We start from the raw sequence: 14,206 nt of genomic DNA, 5'->3' as shown, positions 1-14,206 counted from the left end.
CTGTGCAGCAATATTTATCTGTAAGGAAAGGGAGGTGTGGTGGTGTTTAGTTGCAGAAAAGCTGCCGGCTATATGCTGTACAGCAAAGGTGAGACAGTGCTGACACAAGCACATGATAATGACAAATATTTGCGTGGGGAAGGGCTCGTCCGGGATTTGAACCCGGGACCTCTAAATCTCCACAGCACAAAGGCGTTAGACAGTGAGGCCGACAAAGAATTGGTGAGGAAGCACAAAAGGGCTCGTCCGGGATTTGAACCCGGGACCTCTCGCACCCAAAGCGAGAATCATACCCCTAGACCAACGAGCCGCTGAGTGCTCTCCTGGGTCTTATTTGGTCAGGACCCCTTGCAGGCCTGAGCAAGTAAAAAATCTGGTTCAAAATTGGCTCTTTTCCTTCAATGCTAACAAAAAAGTTTCGCCTTTGTTTGTTTCGTTAGCGTCGATTCTTGCAGTGAAGTCTGGTGTTTCTTTCGGAAAGAAGGGCTCGTCCGGGAGTTGAACCCGGGACCTCTCGCACCCGAAGCGAGAATCATACCCCTAGACCAACTAGCCTGGGCCAAGGGTACCTTTTATTCGGTGCCTTTCTTCACACAAATATTTAGAGTGGTCTGCAGGGAAGACCAATATTTCAGCTTGGTTCCACTGCGCATCAACATTTCCTAAAGTAAGTCCTGGGTAACAAACTGCAGCAGTTCACCGGTGGCAGCTAGCAGCAAAAGTTGCAGAGTTTCACAGAACAGAGGGCTCGTCCGGGATTTGAACCCGGGACCTCTCGCACCCTAAGCGAGAATCATACCCCTAGACCAACGAGCCACGCTGCACAAACGCTTTTGTCGAGCGTTTTGTGCAGCAATATTTAGCTGAAAGGAAAGGCAGGTCGGGTGGTGTTGAGTTGCAGAAAAGCTGCCGGCTACATGCTGTACAGCAAAGGAGAGACAGTGCTGACACAAACAAATGATACTGACAGAAAGTTGCGTGGGAAAGAGCTCTTCCGGGATTTGAACCCGGGACCTCTCGCACGCTAAGCGAGAATCATACCCCTAGACCAACGAGCCACGCTGCTCAAAAGCTTATGTCGAGCCTTCTGTGCAGCAATATTTATCTGAAAGGAAAGGGAGGTGTGGTGGTGTTTAGTTGCAGAAAAGCTGCCGGCTATATGCTGTACAGCAAAGGTGAGACAGTGCTGACAGAAGCACATGATAATGACAAATATTTGCGTGGGGAAGGGCTCGTCCGGGATTTGAACCCGGGACCTCTCGCACCCTAAGCGAGAATCATACCCCTAGACCAACGAGCCTTGACTGGCTATGAATTTAGTTGAAAAAAACAACAACATAATTTTCTAGATCACTGACGAGAGTTGAAAATTAACACATTTCAATGAAATGCACCTATAACGCCTGCGGGCTCGTCCTGGATTTGAACCCGGGACCTCTTGCACCCAAAGCGATAATCATTCCCCTAGAACAACAAGCCCCAATGTGATGGCTACGGGGGAAAAAATAAACATCCAACTGAGGCTAAATCTCCACAGCACAAAGGCGTTAGACAGTGAGGCCGACAAAGAATTGGTGAGGAAGCACAAAAGGGCTCGTCCGGGATTTGAACCCGGGACCTCTCGCACCCAAAGCGAGAATCATACCCCTAGACCAACGAGCCGCTGAGTGCTCTGCTGGGTCTTATTTGGTCAGGACCCCTTGCAGGCCTGAGCAAGTAAAAAATCTGGTTCAAAATTGGCTCTTTTCCTTCAATGCTAACAAAAAAGTTTCGTCTTTGTTTGTTTCGTTAGCGTCGATTCTTGCAGTGAAGTCTGGTGTTTCTTTCGGAAAGAAGGGCTCGTCCGGGAGTTGAACCCGGGACCTCTCGCACCCGAAGCGAGAATCATACCCCTAGACCAACGAGCCTGGGCCAAGGGTACCTTTTATTCGGTGCCTTTCTTCACACAAATATTTAGAGTGGTCTGCAGGGAAGACCAATATTTCAGCTTGGTTCCACTGCGCATCAACATTTCCTAAAGTAAGTCCTGGGTAACAAACTGCAGCAGTTCACCGGTGGCAGCTAGCAGCAAAAGTTGCAGAGTTTCACAGAACAGAGGGCTCGTCCGGGATTTGAACCCGGGACCTCTCGCACCCTAAGCGAGAATCATACCCCTAGACCAACGAGCCACGCTGCACAAACGCTTTTGTCGAGCGTTTTGTGCAGCAATATTTAGCTGAAAGGAAAGGCAGGTCGGGTGGTGTTGAGTTGCAGAAAAGCTGCCGGCTACATGCTGTACAGCAAAGGAGAGACAGTGCTGACACAAACACATGATACTGACAGAAAGTTGCGTGGGAAAGGGCTCTTCCGGGATTTGAACCCGGGACCTCTCGCACGCTAAGCGAGAATCATACCCCTAGACCAACGAGCCACGCTGCTCAAAAGCTTATGTCGAGCCTTCTGTGCAGCAATATTTATCTGTAAGGAAAGGGAGGTGTGGTGGTGTTTAGTTGCAGAAAAGCTGCCGGCTATATGCTGTACAGCAAAGGTGAGACAGTGCTGACACAAGCACATGATAATGACAAATATTTGCGTGGGGAAGGGCTCGTCCGGGATTTGAACCCGGGACCTCTAAATCTCCACAGCACAAAGGCGTTAGACAGTGAGGCCGACAAAGAATTGGTGAGGAAGCACAAAAGGGCTCGTCCGGGATTTGAACCCGGGACCTCTCGCACCCAAAGCGAGAATCATACCCCTAGACCAACGAGCCGCTGAGTGCTCTCCTGGGTCTTATTTGGTCAGGACCCCTTGCAGGCCTGAGCAAGTAAAAAATCTGGTTCAAAATTGGCTCTTTTCCTTCAATGCTAACAAAAGAGTTTCGTCTTTGTTTGTTTCGTTAGCGTCGATTCTTGCAGTGAAGTCTGGCGTTTCTTTCGGATAGAAGGGCTCGTCCGGGAGTTGAACCCGGGACCTCTCGCACCCGAAGCGAGAATCATACCCCTAGACCAACGAGCCTGGGCCAAGGGTACCTTTTATTCGGTGCCTTTCTTCACACAAATATTTAGAGTGGTCTGCAGGGAAGACCAATATTTCAGCTTGGTTCCACTGCGCATCAACATTTCCTAAAGTAAGTCCTGGGTAACAAACTGCAGCAGTTCACCGGTGGCAGCTAGCAGCAAAAGTTGCAGAGTTTCACAGAACAGAGGGCTCGTCCGGGATTTGAACCCGGGACCTCTCGCACCCTAAGCGAGAATCATACCCCTAGACCAACGAGCCACGCTGCACAAACGCTTTTGTCGAGCGTTTTGTGCAGCAATATTTAGCTGAAAGGAAAGGCAGGTCGGGTGGTGTTGAGTTGCAGAAAAGCTGCCGGCTACATGCTGTACAGCAAAGGAGAGACAGTGCTGACACAAACACATGATACTGACAGAAAGTTGCGTGGGAAAGGGCTCTTCCGGGATTTGAACCCGGGACCTCTCGCACGCTAAGCGAGAATCATACCCCTAGACCAACGAGCCACGCTGCTCAAAAGCTTATGTCGAGCCTTCTGTGCAGCAATATTTATCTGTAAGGAAAGGGAGGTGTGGTGGTGTTTAGTTGCAGAAAAGCTGCCGGCTATATGCTGTACAGCAAAGGTGAGACAGTGCTGACACAAGCACATGATAATGACAAATATTTGCGTGGGGAAGGGCTCGTCCGGGATTTGAACCCGGGACCTCTAAATCTCCACAGCACAAAGGCGTTAGACAGTGAGGCCGACAAAGAATTGGTGAGGAAGCACAAAAGGGCTCGTCCGGGATTTGAACCCGGGACCTCTCGCACCCAAAGCGAGAATCATACCCCTAGACCAACGAGCCGCTGAGTGCTCTCCTGGGTCTTATTTGGTCAGGACCCCTTGCAGGCCTGAGCAAGTAAAAAATCTGGTTCAAAATTGGCTCTTTTCCTTCAATGCTAACAAAAGAGTTTCGTCTTTGTTTGTTTCGTTAGCGTCGATTCTTGCAGTGAAGTCTGGCGTTTCTTTCGGATAGAAGGGCTCGTCCGGGAGTTGAACACGGGACCTCTCGCACCCTAAGCGAGAATCATACCCCTAGACCAACGAGCCTGGGCCAAGGGTACCTTTTATTCGGTGCCTTTCTTCACACAAATATTTAGAGTGGTCTGCAGGGAAGACCAATATTTCAGCTTGGTTCCACTGCGCATCAACATTTCCTAAAGTAAGTCCTGGGTAACAAACTGCAGCAGTTCACCGGTGGCAGCTAGCAGCAAAAGTTGCAGAGTTTCACAGAACAGAGGGCTCGTCCGGGATTTGAACCCGGGACCTCTCGCACCCTAAGCGAGAATCATACCCCTAGACCAACGAGCCTTGACTGGCTATGAATTTAGTTGAAAAAAACAACATAATTTTCTAGATCACTGACGAGAGTTGAAAATTAACACATTTCAATGAAATGCACCTATAACGCCTGCGGGCTCGTCCTGGATTTGAACCCGGGACCTCTCGCACCCAAAGCGATAATCATTCCCCTAGAACAACAAGCCCCAATGTGATGGCTACGGGGGAAAAAATAAACATCCAACTGAGGCTAAATCTCCACAGCACAAAGGCGTTAGACAGTGAGGCCGACAAAGAATTGGTGAGGAAGCACAAAAGGGCTCGTCCGGGATTTGAACCCGGGACCTCTCGCACCCAAAGCGAGAATCATACCCCTAGACCAACGAGCCGCTGAGTGCTCTCCTGGGTCTTATTTGGTCAGGACCACTTGCAGGCCTGAGCAAGTAAAAAATCTGGTTCAAAATTGGCTCTTTTCCTTCAATGCTAACAAAAGAGTTTCGTCTTTGTATGTTTCGTTAGCGTCGATTCTTGCAGTGAAGTCTGGCGTTTCTTTCGGATAGAAGGGCTCGTCCGGGAGTTGAACCCGGGACCTCTCGCACCCGAAGCGAGAATCATACCCCTAGACCAACGAGCCTGGGCCAACGTTACCTTTTATTCGGTGCCTTTCTTCACACAAATATTTAGAGTGGTCTGCAGGGAAGACCAATATTTCAGCTTGGTTCCACTGCGCATCAACATTTCCTAAAGTAAGTCCTGGGTAACAAACTGCAGCAGTTCACCGGTGGCAGCTAGCAGCAAAAGTTGCAGAGTTTCACAGAACAGAGGGCTCGTCCGGGATTTGAACCCGGGACCTCTCGCACCCTAAGCGAGAATCATACCCCTAGACCAACGAGCCACACTGCACAAACGCTTTTGTCGAGCGTTTTGTGCAGCAATATTTAGCTGAAAGGAAAGGCAGGTCGGGTGGTGTTGAGTTGCAGAAAAGCTGCCGGCTACATGCTGTACAGCAAAGGAGAGACAGTGCTGACACAAACACATGATACTGACAGAAAGTTGCGTGGGAAAGGGCTCTTCCGGGATTTGAACCCGGGACCTCTCGCACCCTAAGCGAGAATCATACCCCTAGACCAACGAGCCACGCTGCTCAAAAGCTTATGTCGAGCCTTCTGTGCAGCAATATTTATCTGAAAGGAAAGGGAGGTGTGGATGTGTTTAGTTGCAGAAAAGCTGCCGGCTATATGCTGTACAGCAAAGGTGAGACAGTGCTGACACAAGCACATGATAATGACAAATATTTGCGTGGGGAAGGGCTCGTCCGGGATTTGAACCCGGGACCTCTCGCACCCTAAGCGAGAATCATACCCCTAGACCAACGAGCCTTGACTGGCTATGAATTTAGTTGAAAAAAACAACATAATTTTCTAGATCACTGACGAGAGTTGAAAATTAACACATTTCAATGAAATGCACCTATAACGCCTGCGGGCTCGTCCTGGATTTGAACCCGGGACCTCTCGCACCCAAAGCGATAATCATTCCCCTAGAACAACAAGCCCCAATGTGATGGCTACGGGGGAAAAAATAAACATCCAACTGAGGCTAAATCTCCACAGCACAAAGGCGTTAGACAGTGAGGCCGACAAAGAATTGGTGAGGAAGCACAAAAGGGCTCGTCCGGGATTTGAACCCGGGACCTCTCGCACCCAAAGCGAGAATCATACCCCTAGACCAACGAGCCGCTGAGTGCTCTCCTGGGTCTTATTTGGTCAGGACCACTTGCAGGCCTGAGCAAGTAAAAAATCTGGTTCAAAATTGGCTCTTTTCCTTCAATGCTAACAAAAGAGTTTCGTCTTTGTATGTTTCGTTAGCGTCGATTCTTGCAGTGAAGTCTGGCGTTTCTTTCGGATAGAAGGGCTCGTCCGGGAGTTGAACCCGGGACCTCTCGCACCCGAAGCGAGAATCATACCCCTAGACCAACGAGCCTGGGCCAACGTTACCTTTTATTCGGTGCCTTTCTTCACACAAATATTTAGAGTGGTCTGCAGGGAAGACCAATATTTCAGCTTGGTTCCACTGCGCATCAACATTTCCTAAAGTAAGTCCTGGGTAACAAACTGCAGCAGTTCACCGGTGGCAGCTAGCAGCAAAAGTTGCAGAGTTTCACAGAACAGAGGGCTCGTCCGTGATTTGAACCCGGGAGCTCTCGCACCCTAAGCGAGAATCATACCCCTAGACCAACGAGCCACGCTGCACAAACGCTTTTGTCGAGCGTTTTGTGCAGCAATATTTAGCTGAAAGGAAAGGCAGGTCGGGTGGTGTTGAGTTGCAGAAAAGCTGCCGGCTACATGCTGTACAGCAAAGGAGAGACAGTGCTGACACAAACACATGATACTGACAGAAAGTTGCGTGGGAAAGGGCTCTTCCGGGATTTGAACCCGGGACCTCTCGCACGCTAAGCGAGAATCATACCCCTAGACCAACGAGCCACGCTGCTCAAAAGCTTATGTCGAGCCTTCTGTGCAGTAATATTTATCTGAAAGGAAAGGGAGGTGTGGTGGTGTTTAGTTGCAGAAAAGCTGCCGGCTATATGCTGTACAGCAAAGGTGAGACAGTGCTGACAGAAGCACATGATAATGACAAATATTTGCGTGGGGAAGGGCTCGTCCGGGATTTGAACCCGGGACCTCTAAATCTCCACAGCACAAAGGCGTTAGACAGTGAGGCCGACAAAGAATTGGTGAGGAAGCACAAAAGGGCTCGTCCGGGATTTGAACCCGGGACCTCTCGCACCCAAAGCGAGAATCATACCCCTAGACCAACGAGCCGCTGAGTGCTCTGCTGGGTCTTATTTGGTCAGGACCCCTTGCAGGCCTGAGCAAGTAAAAAATCTGGTTCAAAATTGGCTCTTTTCCTTCAATGCTAACAAAAAAGTTTCGTCTTTGTTTGTTTCGTTAGCGTCGATTCTTGCAGTGAAGTCTGGTGTTTCTTTCGGAAAGAAGGGCTCGTCCGGGAGTTGAACCCGGGACCTCTCGCACCCGAAGCGAGAATCATACCCCTAGACCAACGAGCCTGGGCCAAGGGTACCTTTTATTCGGTGCCTTTCTTCACACAAATATTTAGAGTGGTCTGCAGGGAAGACCAATATTTCAGCTTGGTTCCACTGCGCATCAACATTTCCTAAAGTAAGTCCTGGGTAACAAACTGCAGCAGTTCACCGGTGGCAGCTAGCAGCAAAAGTTGCAGAGTTTCACAGAACAGAGGGCTCGTCCGGGATTTGAACCCGGGACCTCTCGCACCCTAAGCGAGAATCATACCCCTAGACCAACGAGCCACGCTGCACAAACGCTTTTGTCGAGCGTTTTGTGCAGCAATATTTAGCTGAAAGGAAAGGCAGGTCGGGTGGTGTTGAGTTGCAGAAAAGCTGCCGGCTACATGCTGTACAGCAAAGGAGAGACAGTGCTGACACAAACACATGATACTGACAGAAAGTTGCGTGGGAAAGGGCTCTTCCGGGATTTGAACCCGGGACCTCTCGCACGCTAAGCGAGAATCATACCCCTAGACCAACGAGCCACGCAGCTCAAAAGCTTATGTCGAGCCTTCTGTGCAGCAATATTTATCTGTAAGGAAAGGGAGGTGTGGTGGTGTTTAGTTGCAGAAAAGCTGCCGGCTATATGCTGTACAACAAAGGTGAGACAGTGCTGACACAAGCACATGATAATGACAAATATTTGCGTGGGGAAGGGCTCGTCCGGGATTTGAACCCGGGACCTCTAAATCTCCACAGCACAAAGGCGTTAGACAGTGAGGCCGACAAAGAATTGGTGAGGAAGCACAAAAGGGCTCGTCCGGGATTTGAACCCGGGACCTCTCGCACCCAAAGCGAGAATCATACCCCTAGACCAACGAGCCGCTGAGTGCTCTCCTGGGTCTTATTTGGTCAGGATAGAAGGGCTCGTCCGGGAGTTGAACCCGGGACCTCTCGCACCCGAAGCGAGAATCATACCCCTAGACCAACGAGCCTGGGCCAACGTTACCTTTTATTCGGTGCCTTTCTTCACACAAATATTTAGAGTGGTCTGCAGGGAAGACCAATATTTCAGCTTGGTTCCACTGCGCATCAACATTTCCTAAAGTAAGTCCTGGGTAACAAACTGCAGCAGTTCACCGGTGGCAGCTAGCAGCAAAAGTTGCAGAGTTTCACAGAACAGAGGGCTCGTCCGTGATTTGAACCCGGGAGCTCTCGCACCCTAAGCGAGAATCATACCCCTAGACCAACGAGCCACGCTGCACAAACGCTTTTGTCGAGCGTTTTGTGCAGCAATATTTAGCTGAAAGGAAAGGCAGGTCGGGTGGTGTTGAGTTGCAGAAAAGCTGCCGGCTACATGCTGTACAGCAAAGGAGAGACAGTGCTGACACAAACACATGATACTGACAGAAAGTTGCGTGGGAAAGGGCTCTTCCGGGATTTGAACCCGGGACCTCTCGCACGCTAAGCGAGAATCATACCCCTAGACCAACGAGCCACGCTGCTCAAAAGCTTATGTCGAGCCTTCTGTGCAGTAATATTTATCTGAAAGGAAAGGGAGGTGTGGTGGTGTTTAGTTGCAGAAAAGCTGCCGGCTATATGCTGTACAGCAAAGGTGAGACAGTGCTGACAGAAGCACATGATAATGACAAATATTTGCGTGGGGAAGGGCTCGTCCGGGATTTGAACCCGGGACCTCTAAATCTCCACAGCACAAAGGCGTTAGACAGTGAGGCCGACAAAGAATTGGTGAGGAAGCACAAAAGGGCTCGTCCGGGATTTGAACCCGGGACCTCTCGCACCCAAAGCGAGAATCATACCCCTAGACCAACGAGCCGCTGAGTGCTCTGCTGGGTCTTATTTGGTCAGGACCCCTTGCAGGCCTGAGCAAGTAAAAAATCTGGTTCAAAATTGGCTCTTTTCCTTCAATGCTAACAAAAAAGTTTCGTCTTTGTTTGTTTCGTTAGCGTCGATTCTTGCAGTGAAGTCTGGTGTTTCTTTCGGAAAGAAGGGCTCGTCCGGGAGTTGAACCCGGGACCTCTCGCACCCGAAGCGAGAATCATACCCCTAGACCAACGAGCCTGGGCCAAGGGTACCTTTTATTCGGTGCCTTTCTTCACACAAATATTTAGAGTGGTCTGCAGGGAAGACCAATATTTCAGCTTGGTTCCACTGCGCATCAACATTTCCTAAAGTAAGTCCTGGGTAACAAACTGCAGCAGTTCACCGGTGGCAGCTAGCAGCAAAAGTTGCAGAGTTTCACAGAACAGAGGGCTCGTCCGGGATTTGAACCCGGGACCTCTCGCACCCTAAGCGAGAATCATACCCCTAGACCAACGAGCCACGCTGCACAAACGCTTTTGTCGAGCGTTTTGTGCAGCAATATTTAGCTGAAAGGAAAGGCAGGTCGGGTGGTGTTGAGTTGCAGAAAAGCTGCCGGCTACATGCTGTACAGCAAAGGAGAGACAGTGCTGACACAAACACATGATACTGACAGAAAGTTGCGTGGGAAAGGGCTCTTCCGGGATTTGAACCCGGGACCTCTCGCACGCTAAGCGAGAATCATACCCCTAGACCAACGAGCCACGCAGCTCAAAAGCTTATGTCGAGCCTTCTGTGCAGCAATATTTATCTGTAAGGAAAGGGAGGTGTGGTGGTGTTTAGTTGCAGAAAAGCTGCCGGCTATATGCTGTACAACAAAGGTGAGACAGTGCTGACACAAGCACATGATAATGACAAATATTTGCGTGGGGAAGGGCTCGTCCGGGATTTGAACCCGGGACCTCTAAATCTCCACAGCACAAAGGCGTTAGACAGTGAGGCCGACAAAGAATTGGTGAGGAAGCACAAAAGGGCTCGTCCGGGATTTGAACCCGGGACCTCTCGCACCCAAAGCGAGAATCATACCCCTAGACCAACGAGCCGCTGAGTGCTCTCCTGGGTCTTATTTGGTCAGGACCCCTTGCAGGCCTGAGCAAGTAAAAAATCTGGTTCAAAATTGGCTCTTTTCCTACAATGCTAACAAAAGAGTTTCGTCTTTGTTTGTTTCGTTAGCGTCGATTCTTGCAGTGAAGTCTGGCGTTTCTTTCGGATAGAAGGGCTCGTCCGGGAGTTGAACCCGGGACCTCTCGCACCCGAAGCGAGAATCATACCCCTAGACCAACGAGCCTGGGCCAAGGGTACCTTTTATTCGGTGCCTTTCTTCACACAAATATTTAGAGTGGTCTGCAGGGAAGACCAATATTTCAGCTTGGTTCCACTGCGCATCAACATTTCCTAAAGTAAGTCCTGGGTAACAAACTGCAGCAGTTCACCGGTGGCAGCTAGCAGCAAAAGTTGCAGAGTTTCACAGAACAGAGGGCTCGTCCGGGATTTGAACCCGGGACCTCTCGCACCCTAAGCGAGAATCATACCCCTAGACCAACGAGCCACGCTGCACAAACGCTTTTGTCGAGCGTTTTGTGCAGCAATATTTAGCTGAAAGGAAAGGCAGGTCGGGTGGTGTTGAGTTGCAGAAAAGCTGCCGGCTACATGCTGTACAGCAAAGGAGAGACAGTGCTGACACAAACACATGATACTGACAGAAAGTTGCGTGGGAAAGGGCTCTTCCGGGATTTGAACCCGGGACCTCTCGCACGCTAAGCGAGAATCATACCCCTAGACCAACGAGCCACGCTGCTCAAAAGCTTATGTCGAGCCTTCTGTGCAGCAATATTTATCTGTAAGGAAAGGGAGGTGTGGTGGTGTTTAGTTGCAGAAAAGCTGCCGGCTATATGCTGTACAGCAAAGGTGAGACAGTGCTGACACAAGCACATGATAATGACAAATATTTGCGTGGGGAAGGGCTCGTCCGGGATTTGAACCCGGGACCTCTAAATCTCCACAGCACAAAGGCGTTAGACAGTGAGGCCGACAAAGAATTGGTGAGGAAGCACAAAAGGGCTCGTCCGGGATTTGAACCCGGGACCTCTCGCACCCAAAGCGAGAATCATACCCCTAGACCAACGAGCCGCTGAGTGCTCTCCTGGGTCTTATTTGGTCAGGACCCCTTGCAGGCCTGAGCAAGTAAAAAATCTGGTTCAAAATTGGCTCTTTTCCTTCAATGCTAACAAAAAAGTTTCGCCTTTGTTTGTTTCGTTAGCGTCGATTCTTGCAGTGAAGTCTGGTGTTTCTTTCGGAAAGAAGGGCTCGTCCGGGAGTTGAACCCGGGACCTCTCGCACCCGAAGCGAGAATCATACCCCTAGACCAACTAGCCTGGGCCAAGGGTACCTTTTATTCGGTGCCTTTCTTCACACAAATATTTAGAGTGGTCTGCAGGGAAGACCAATATTTCAGCTTGGTTCCACTGCGCATCAACATTTCCTAAAGTAAGTCCTGGGTAACAAACTGCAGCAGTTCACCGGTGGCAGCTAGCAGCAAAAGTTGCAGAGTTTCACAGAACAGAGGGCTCGTCCGGGATTTGAACCCGGGACCTCTCGCACCCTAAGCGAGAATCATACCCCTAGACCAACGAGCCACGCTGCACAAACGCTTTTGTCGAGCGTTTTGTGCAGCAATATTTAGCTGAAAGGAAAGGCAGGTCGGGTGGTGTTGAGTTGCAGAAAAGCTGCCGGCTACATGCTGTACAGCAAAGGAGAGACAGTGCTGACACAAACAAATGATACTGACAGAAAGTTGCGTGGGAAAGAGCTCTTCCGGGATTTGAACCCGGGACCTCTCGCACGCTAAGCGAGAATCATACCCCTAGACCAACGAGCCACGCTGCTCAAAAGCTTATGTCGAGCCTTCTGTGCAGCAATATTTATCTGAAAGGAAAGGGAGGTGTGGTGGTGTTTAGTTGCAGAAAAGCTGCCGGCTATATGCTGTACAGCAAAGGTGAGACAGTGCTGACAGAAGCACATGATAATGACAAATATTTGCGTGGGGAAGGGCTCGTCCGGGATTTGAACCCGGGACCTCTCGCACCCTAAGCGAGAATCATACCCCTAGACCAACGAGCCTTGACTGGCTATGAATTTAGTTGAAAAAAACAACAACATAATTTTCTAGATCACTGACGAGAGTTGAAAATTAACACATTTCAATGAAATGCACCTATAACGCCTGCGGGCTCGTCCTGGATTTGAACCCGGGACCTCTTGCACCCAAAGCGATAATCATTCCCCTAGAACAACAAGCCCCAATGTGATGGCTACGGGGGAAAAAATAAACATCCAACTGAGGCTAAATCTCCACAGCACAAAGGCGTTAGACAGTGAGGCCGACAAAGAATTGGTGAGGAAGCACAAAAGGGCTCGTCCGGGATTTGAACCCGGGACCTCTCGCACCCAAAGCGAGAATCATACCCCTAGACCAACGAGCCGCTGAGTGCTCTGCTGGGTCTTATTTGGTCAGGACCCCTTGCAGGCCTGAGCAAGTAAAAAATCTGGTTCAAAATTGGCTCTTTTCCTTCAATGCTAACAAAAAAGTTTCGTCTTTGTTTGTTTCGTTAGCGTCGATTCTTGCAGTGAAGTCTGGTGTTTCTTTCGGAAAGAAGGGCTCGTCCGGGAGTTGAACCCGGGACCTCTCGCACCCGAAGCGAGAATCATACCCCTAGACCAACGAGCCTGGGCCAAGGGTACCTTTTATTCGGTGCCTTTCTTCACACAAATATTTAGAGTGGTCTGCAGGGAAGACCAATATTTCAGCTTGGTTCCACTGCGCATCAACATTTCCTAAAGTAAGTCCTGGGTAACAAACTGCAGCAGTTCACCGGTGGCAGCTAGCAGCAAAAGTTGCAGAGTTTCACAGAACAGAGGGCTCGTCCGGGATTTGAACCCGGGACCTCTCGCACCCTAAGCGAGAATCATACCCCTAGACCAACGAGCCACGCTGCACAAACGCTTTTGTCGAGCGTTTTGTGCAGCAATATTTAGCTGAAAGGAAAGGCAGGTCGGGTGGTGTTGAGTTGCAGAAAAGCTGCCGGCTACATGCTGTACAGCAAAGGAGAGACAGTGCTGACACAAACACATGATACTGACAGAAAGTTGCGTGGGAAAGGGCTCTTCCGGGATTTGAACCCGGGACCTCTCGCACGCTAAGCGAGAATCATACCCCTAGACCAACGAGCCACGCTGCTCAAAAGCTTATGTCGAGCCTTCTGTGCAGCAATATTTATCTGTAAGGAAAGGGAGGTGTGGTGGTGTTTAGTTGCAGAAAAGCTGCCGGCTATATGCTGTACAGCAAAGGTGAGACAGTGCTGACACAAGCACATGATAATGACAAATATTTGCGTGGGGAAGGGCTCGTCCGGGATTTGAACCCGGGACCTCTAAATCTCCACAGCACAAAGGCGTTAGACAGTGAGGCCGACAAAGAATTGGTGAGGAAGCACAAAAGGGCTCGTCCGGGATTTGAACCCGGGACCTCTCGCACCCAAAGCGAGAATCATACCCCTAGACCAACGAGCCGCTGAGTGCTCTCCTGGGTCTTATTTGGTCAGGACCCCTTGCAGGCCTGAGCAAGTAAAAAATCTGGTTCAAAATTGGCTCTTTTCCTTCAATGCTAACAAAAGAGTTTCGTCTTTGTTTGTTTCGTTAGCGTCGATTCTTGCAGTGAAGTCTGGCGTTTCTTTCGGATAGAAGGGCTCGTCCGGGAGTTGAACCCGGGACCTCTCGCACCCGAAGCGAGAATCATACCCCTAGACCAACGAGCCTGGGCCAAGGGTACCTTTTATTCGGTGCCTTTCTTCACACAAATATTTAGAGTGGTCTGCAGGGAAGACCAATATTTCAGCTTGGTTCCACTGCGCATCAACATTTCCTAAAGTAAGTCCTGGGTAACAAACTGCAGCAGTTCACCGGTGGCAGCTAGCAGCAAAAGTTGC

The 14,206-nt window shown here is 50.0% G+C and overlaps 50 non-coding genes across 50 annotated transcripts; all 50 read right to left on the bottom strand.

The window, feature by feature from the left end:
• Nucleotides 1-238: 238 nt before the first annotated feature.
• On the bottom strand, nucleotides 239-310 carry trnap-ugg (transfer RNA proline (anticodon UGG)). The gene has a single exon. It is a non-coding gene; the product is annotated as a tRNA-Pro (tRNA).
• A 173-nt stretch (nucleotides 311-483) lies between these two features.
• trnap-cgg (transfer RNA proline (anticodon CGG)) lies at nucleotides 484-555 on the bottom strand. The gene has a single exon. It is a non-coding gene; the product is annotated as a tRNA-Pro (tRNA).
• Nucleotides 556-744: 189 nt separating this feature from the next.
• Nucleotides 745-816, bottom strand: trnap-agg (transfer RNA proline (anticodon AGG)). The gene has a single exon. It is a non-coding gene; the product is annotated as a tRNA-Pro (tRNA).
• A 170-nt stretch (nucleotides 817-986) lies between these two features.
• On the bottom strand, nucleotides 987-1,058 carry trnaa-agc (transfer RNA alanine (anticodon AGC)). Its single transcript has one exon. It is a non-coding gene; the product is annotated as a tRNA-Ala (tRNA).
• A 170-nt stretch (nucleotides 1,059-1,228) lies between these two features.
• On the bottom strand, nucleotides 1,229-1,300 carry trnap-agg (transfer RNA proline (anticodon AGG)). Its single transcript has one exon. It is a non-coding gene; the product is annotated as a tRNA-Pro (tRNA).
• Nucleotides 1,301-1,590: 290 nt separating this feature from the next.
• trnap-ugg (transfer RNA proline (anticodon UGG)) lies at nucleotides 1,591-1,662 on the bottom strand. Its single transcript has one exon. It is a non-coding gene; the product is annotated as a tRNA-Pro (tRNA).
• Nucleotides 1,663-1,835: 173 nt separating this feature from the next.
• trnap-cgg (transfer RNA proline (anticodon CGG)) lies at nucleotides 1,836-1,907 on the bottom strand. The gene has a single exon. It is a non-coding gene; the product is annotated as a tRNA-Pro (tRNA).
• Nucleotides 1,908-2,096: 189 nt separating this feature from the next.
• Nucleotides 2,097-2,168, bottom strand: trnap-agg (transfer RNA proline (anticodon AGG)). Its single transcript has one exon. It is a non-coding gene; the product is annotated as a tRNA-Pro (tRNA).
• Nucleotides 2,169-2,338: 170 nt separating this feature from the next.
• trnaa-agc (transfer RNA alanine (anticodon AGC)) lies at nucleotides 2,339-2,410 on the bottom strand. The gene has a single exon. It is a non-coding gene; the product is annotated as a tRNA-Ala (tRNA).
• Nucleotides 2,411-2,677: 267 nt separating this feature from the next.
• On the bottom strand, nucleotides 2,678-2,749 carry trnap-ugg (transfer RNA proline (anticodon UGG)). Its single transcript has one exon. It is a non-coding gene; the product is annotated as a tRNA-Pro (tRNA).
• A 173-nt stretch (nucleotides 2,750-2,922) lies between these two features.
• Nucleotides 2,923-2,994, bottom strand: trnap-cgg (transfer RNA proline (anticodon CGG)). Its single transcript has one exon. It is a non-coding gene; the product is annotated as a tRNA-Pro (tRNA).
• Nucleotides 2,995-3,183: 189 nt separating this feature from the next.
• trnap-agg (transfer RNA proline (anticodon AGG)) lies at nucleotides 3,184-3,255 on the bottom strand. The gene has a single exon. It is a non-coding gene; the product is annotated as a tRNA-Pro (tRNA).
• Nucleotides 3,256-3,425: 170 nt separating this feature from the next.
• Nucleotides 3,426-3,497, bottom strand: trnaa-agc (transfer RNA alanine (anticodon AGC)). The gene has a single exon. It is a non-coding gene; the product is annotated as a tRNA-Ala (tRNA).
• A 267-nt stretch (nucleotides 3,498-3,764) lies between these two features.
• On the bottom strand, nucleotides 3,765-3,836 carry trnap-ugg (transfer RNA proline (anticodon UGG)). The gene has a single exon. It is a non-coding gene; the product is annotated as a tRNA-Pro (tRNA).
• Nucleotides 3,837-4,009: 173 nt separating this feature from the next.
• On the bottom strand, nucleotides 4,010-4,081 carry trnap-agg (transfer RNA proline (anticodon AGG)). Its single transcript has one exon. It is a non-coding gene; the product is annotated as a tRNA-Pro (tRNA).
• A 189-nt stretch (nucleotides 4,082-4,270) lies between these two features.
• trnap-agg (transfer RNA proline (anticodon AGG)) lies at nucleotides 4,271-4,342 on the bottom strand. Its single transcript has one exon. It is a non-coding gene; the product is annotated as a tRNA-Pro (tRNA).
• Nucleotides 4,343-4,629: 287 nt separating this feature from the next.
• Nucleotides 4,630-4,701, bottom strand: trnap-ugg (transfer RNA proline (anticodon UGG)). Its single transcript has one exon. It is a non-coding gene; the product is annotated as a tRNA-Pro (tRNA).
• A 173-nt stretch (nucleotides 4,702-4,874) lies between these two features.
• Nucleotides 4,875-4,946, bottom strand: trnap-cgg (transfer RNA proline (anticodon CGG)). The gene has a single exon. It is a non-coding gene; the product is annotated as a tRNA-Pro (tRNA).
• A 189-nt stretch (nucleotides 4,947-5,135) lies between these two features.
• On the bottom strand, nucleotides 5,136-5,207 carry trnap-agg (transfer RNA proline (anticodon AGG)). The gene has a single exon. It is a non-coding gene; the product is annotated as a tRNA-Pro (tRNA).
• Nucleotides 5,208-5,377: 170 nt separating this feature from the next.
• trnap-agg (transfer RNA proline (anticodon AGG)) lies at nucleotides 5,378-5,449 on the bottom strand. Its single transcript has one exon. It is a non-coding gene; the product is annotated as a tRNA-Pro (tRNA).
• Nucleotides 5,450-5,619: 170 nt separating this feature from the next.
• trnap-agg (transfer RNA proline (anticodon AGG)) lies at nucleotides 5,620-5,691 on the bottom strand. The gene has a single exon. It is a non-coding gene; the product is annotated as a tRNA-Pro (tRNA).
• A 287-nt stretch (nucleotides 5,692-5,978) lies between these two features.
• trnap-ugg (transfer RNA proline (anticodon UGG)) lies at nucleotides 5,979-6,050 on the bottom strand. The gene has a single exon. It is a non-coding gene; the product is annotated as a tRNA-Pro (tRNA).
• Nucleotides 6,051-6,223: 173 nt separating this feature from the next.
• On the bottom strand, nucleotides 6,224-6,295 carry trnap-cgg (transfer RNA proline (anticodon CGG)). Its single transcript has one exon. It is a non-coding gene; the product is annotated as a tRNA-Pro (tRNA).
• Nucleotides 6,296-6,726: 431 nt separating this feature from the next.
• On the bottom strand, nucleotides 6,727-6,798 carry trnaa-agc (transfer RNA alanine (anticodon AGC)). Its single transcript has one exon. It is a non-coding gene; the product is annotated as a tRNA-Ala (tRNA).
• Nucleotides 6,799-7,065: 267 nt separating this feature from the next.
• On the bottom strand, nucleotides 7,066-7,137 carry trnap-ugg (transfer RNA proline (anticodon UGG)). The gene has a single exon. It is a non-coding gene; the product is annotated as a tRNA-Pro (tRNA).
• A 173-nt stretch (nucleotides 7,138-7,310) lies between these two features.
• Nucleotides 7,311-7,382, bottom strand: trnap-cgg (transfer RNA proline (anticodon CGG)). The gene has a single exon. It is a non-coding gene; the product is annotated as a tRNA-Pro (tRNA).
• Nucleotides 7,383-7,571: 189 nt separating this feature from the next.
• trnap-agg (transfer RNA proline (anticodon AGG)) lies at nucleotides 7,572-7,643 on the bottom strand. Its single transcript has one exon. It is a non-coding gene; the product is annotated as a tRNA-Pro (tRNA).
• A 170-nt stretch (nucleotides 7,644-7,813) lies between these two features.
• On the bottom strand, nucleotides 7,814-7,885 carry trnaa-agc (transfer RNA alanine (anticodon AGC)). The gene has a single exon. It is a non-coding gene; the product is annotated as a tRNA-Ala (tRNA).
• Nucleotides 7,886-8,152: 267 nt separating this feature from the next.
• Nucleotides 8,153-8,224, bottom strand: trnap-ugg (transfer RNA proline (anticodon UGG)). Its single transcript has one exon. It is a non-coding gene; the product is annotated as a tRNA-Pro (tRNA).
• A 39-nt stretch (nucleotides 8,225-8,263) lies between these two features.
• Nucleotides 8,264-8,335, bottom strand: trnap-cgg (transfer RNA proline (anticodon CGG)). The gene has a single exon. It is a non-coding gene; the product is annotated as a tRNA-Pro (tRNA).
• Nucleotides 8,336-8,766: 431 nt separating this feature from the next.
• On the bottom strand, nucleotides 8,767-8,838 carry trnaa-agc (transfer RNA alanine (anticodon AGC)). Its single transcript has one exon. It is a non-coding gene; the product is annotated as a tRNA-Ala (tRNA).
• Nucleotides 8,839-9,105: 267 nt separating this feature from the next.
• Nucleotides 9,106-9,177, bottom strand: trnap-ugg (transfer RNA proline (anticodon UGG)). Its single transcript has one exon. It is a non-coding gene; the product is annotated as a tRNA-Pro (tRNA).
• Nucleotides 9,178-9,350: 173 nt separating this feature from the next.
• trnap-cgg (transfer RNA proline (anticodon CGG)) lies at nucleotides 9,351-9,422 on the bottom strand. Its single transcript has one exon. It is a non-coding gene; the product is annotated as a tRNA-Pro (tRNA).
• A 189-nt stretch (nucleotides 9,423-9,611) lies between these two features.
• Nucleotides 9,612-9,683, bottom strand: trnap-agg (transfer RNA proline (anticodon AGG)). Its single transcript has one exon. It is a non-coding gene; the product is annotated as a tRNA-Pro (tRNA).
• Nucleotides 9,684-9,853: 170 nt separating this feature from the next.
• Nucleotides 9,854-9,925, bottom strand: trnaa-agc (transfer RNA alanine (anticodon AGC)). Its single transcript has one exon. It is a non-coding gene; the product is annotated as a tRNA-Ala (tRNA).
• Nucleotides 9,926-10,192: 267 nt separating this feature from the next.
• On the bottom strand, nucleotides 10,193-10,264 carry trnap-ugg (transfer RNA proline (anticodon UGG)). Its single transcript has one exon. It is a non-coding gene; the product is annotated as a tRNA-Pro (tRNA).
• A 173-nt stretch (nucleotides 10,265-10,437) lies between these two features.
• Nucleotides 10,438-10,509, bottom strand: trnap-cgg (transfer RNA proline (anticodon CGG)). The gene has a single exon. It is a non-coding gene; the product is annotated as a tRNA-Pro (tRNA).
• Nucleotides 10,510-10,698: 189 nt separating this feature from the next.
• On the bottom strand, nucleotides 10,699-10,770 carry trnap-agg (transfer RNA proline (anticodon AGG)). The gene has a single exon. It is a non-coding gene; the product is annotated as a tRNA-Pro (tRNA).
• A 170-nt stretch (nucleotides 10,771-10,940) lies between these two features.
• trnaa-agc (transfer RNA alanine (anticodon AGC)) lies at nucleotides 10,941-11,012 on the bottom strand. The gene has a single exon. It is a non-coding gene; the product is annotated as a tRNA-Ala (tRNA).
• A 267-nt stretch (nucleotides 11,013-11,279) lies between these two features.
• trnap-ugg (transfer RNA proline (anticodon UGG)) lies at nucleotides 11,280-11,351 on the bottom strand. Its single transcript has one exon. It is a non-coding gene; the product is annotated as a tRNA-Pro (tRNA).
• A 173-nt stretch (nucleotides 11,352-11,524) lies between these two features.
• On the bottom strand, nucleotides 11,525-11,596 carry trnap-cgg (transfer RNA proline (anticodon CGG)). Its single transcript has one exon. It is a non-coding gene; the product is annotated as a tRNA-Pro (tRNA).
• Nucleotides 11,597-11,785: 189 nt separating this feature from the next.
• Nucleotides 11,786-11,857, bottom strand: trnap-agg (transfer RNA proline (anticodon AGG)). The gene has a single exon. It is a non-coding gene; the product is annotated as a tRNA-Pro (tRNA).
• Nucleotides 11,858-12,027: 170 nt separating this feature from the next.
• Nucleotides 12,028-12,099, bottom strand: trnaa-agc (transfer RNA alanine (anticodon AGC)). Its single transcript has one exon. It is a non-coding gene; the product is annotated as a tRNA-Ala (tRNA).
• Nucleotides 12,100-12,269: 170 nt separating this feature from the next.
• trnap-agg (transfer RNA proline (anticodon AGG)) lies at nucleotides 12,270-12,341 on the bottom strand. The gene has a single exon. It is a non-coding gene; the product is annotated as a tRNA-Pro (tRNA).
• Nucleotides 12,342-12,631: 290 nt separating this feature from the next.
• Nucleotides 12,632-12,703, bottom strand: trnap-ugg (transfer RNA proline (anticodon UGG)). The gene has a single exon. It is a non-coding gene; the product is annotated as a tRNA-Pro (tRNA).
• A 173-nt stretch (nucleotides 12,704-12,876) lies between these two features.
• Nucleotides 12,877-12,948, bottom strand: trnap-cgg (transfer RNA proline (anticodon CGG)). Its single transcript has one exon. It is a non-coding gene; the product is annotated as a tRNA-Pro (tRNA).
• Nucleotides 12,949-13,137: 189 nt separating this feature from the next.
• On the bottom strand, nucleotides 13,138-13,209 carry trnap-agg (transfer RNA proline (anticodon AGG)). Its single transcript has one exon. It is a non-coding gene; the product is annotated as a tRNA-Pro (tRNA).
• Nucleotides 13,210-13,379: 170 nt separating this feature from the next.
• Nucleotides 13,380-13,451, bottom strand: trnaa-agc (transfer RNA alanine (anticodon AGC)). The gene has a single exon. It is a non-coding gene; the product is annotated as a tRNA-Ala (tRNA).
• Nucleotides 13,452-13,718: 267 nt separating this feature from the next.
• On the bottom strand, nucleotides 13,719-13,790 carry trnap-ugg (transfer RNA proline (anticodon UGG)). The gene has a single exon. It is a non-coding gene; the product is annotated as a tRNA-Pro (tRNA).
• Nucleotides 13,791-13,963: 173 nt separating this feature from the next.
• trnap-cgg (transfer RNA proline (anticodon CGG)) lies at nucleotides 13,964-14,035 on the bottom strand. Its single transcript has one exon. It is a non-coding gene; the product is annotated as a tRNA-Pro (tRNA).
• Between the last annotated feature and the right edge of the window lie 171 nt (nucleotides 14,036-14,206).

Source organism: Alosa pseudoharengus, unplaced genomic scaffold (assembly GCF_046254945.1).
Source record: "Alosa pseudoharengus isolate Yale_2024_CS ecotype anadromous, Long Island Sound unplaced genomic scaffold, YU_APseudo_1.1 YU_APseudo_1.1_scf_6, whole genome shotgun sequence".
NCBI lineage: Eukaryota > Metazoa > Chordata > Actinopteri > Clupeiformes > Clupeidae > Alosa > Alosa pseudoharengus.
This window is presented reverse-complemented; position numbering and strand designations above follow the sequence as displayed.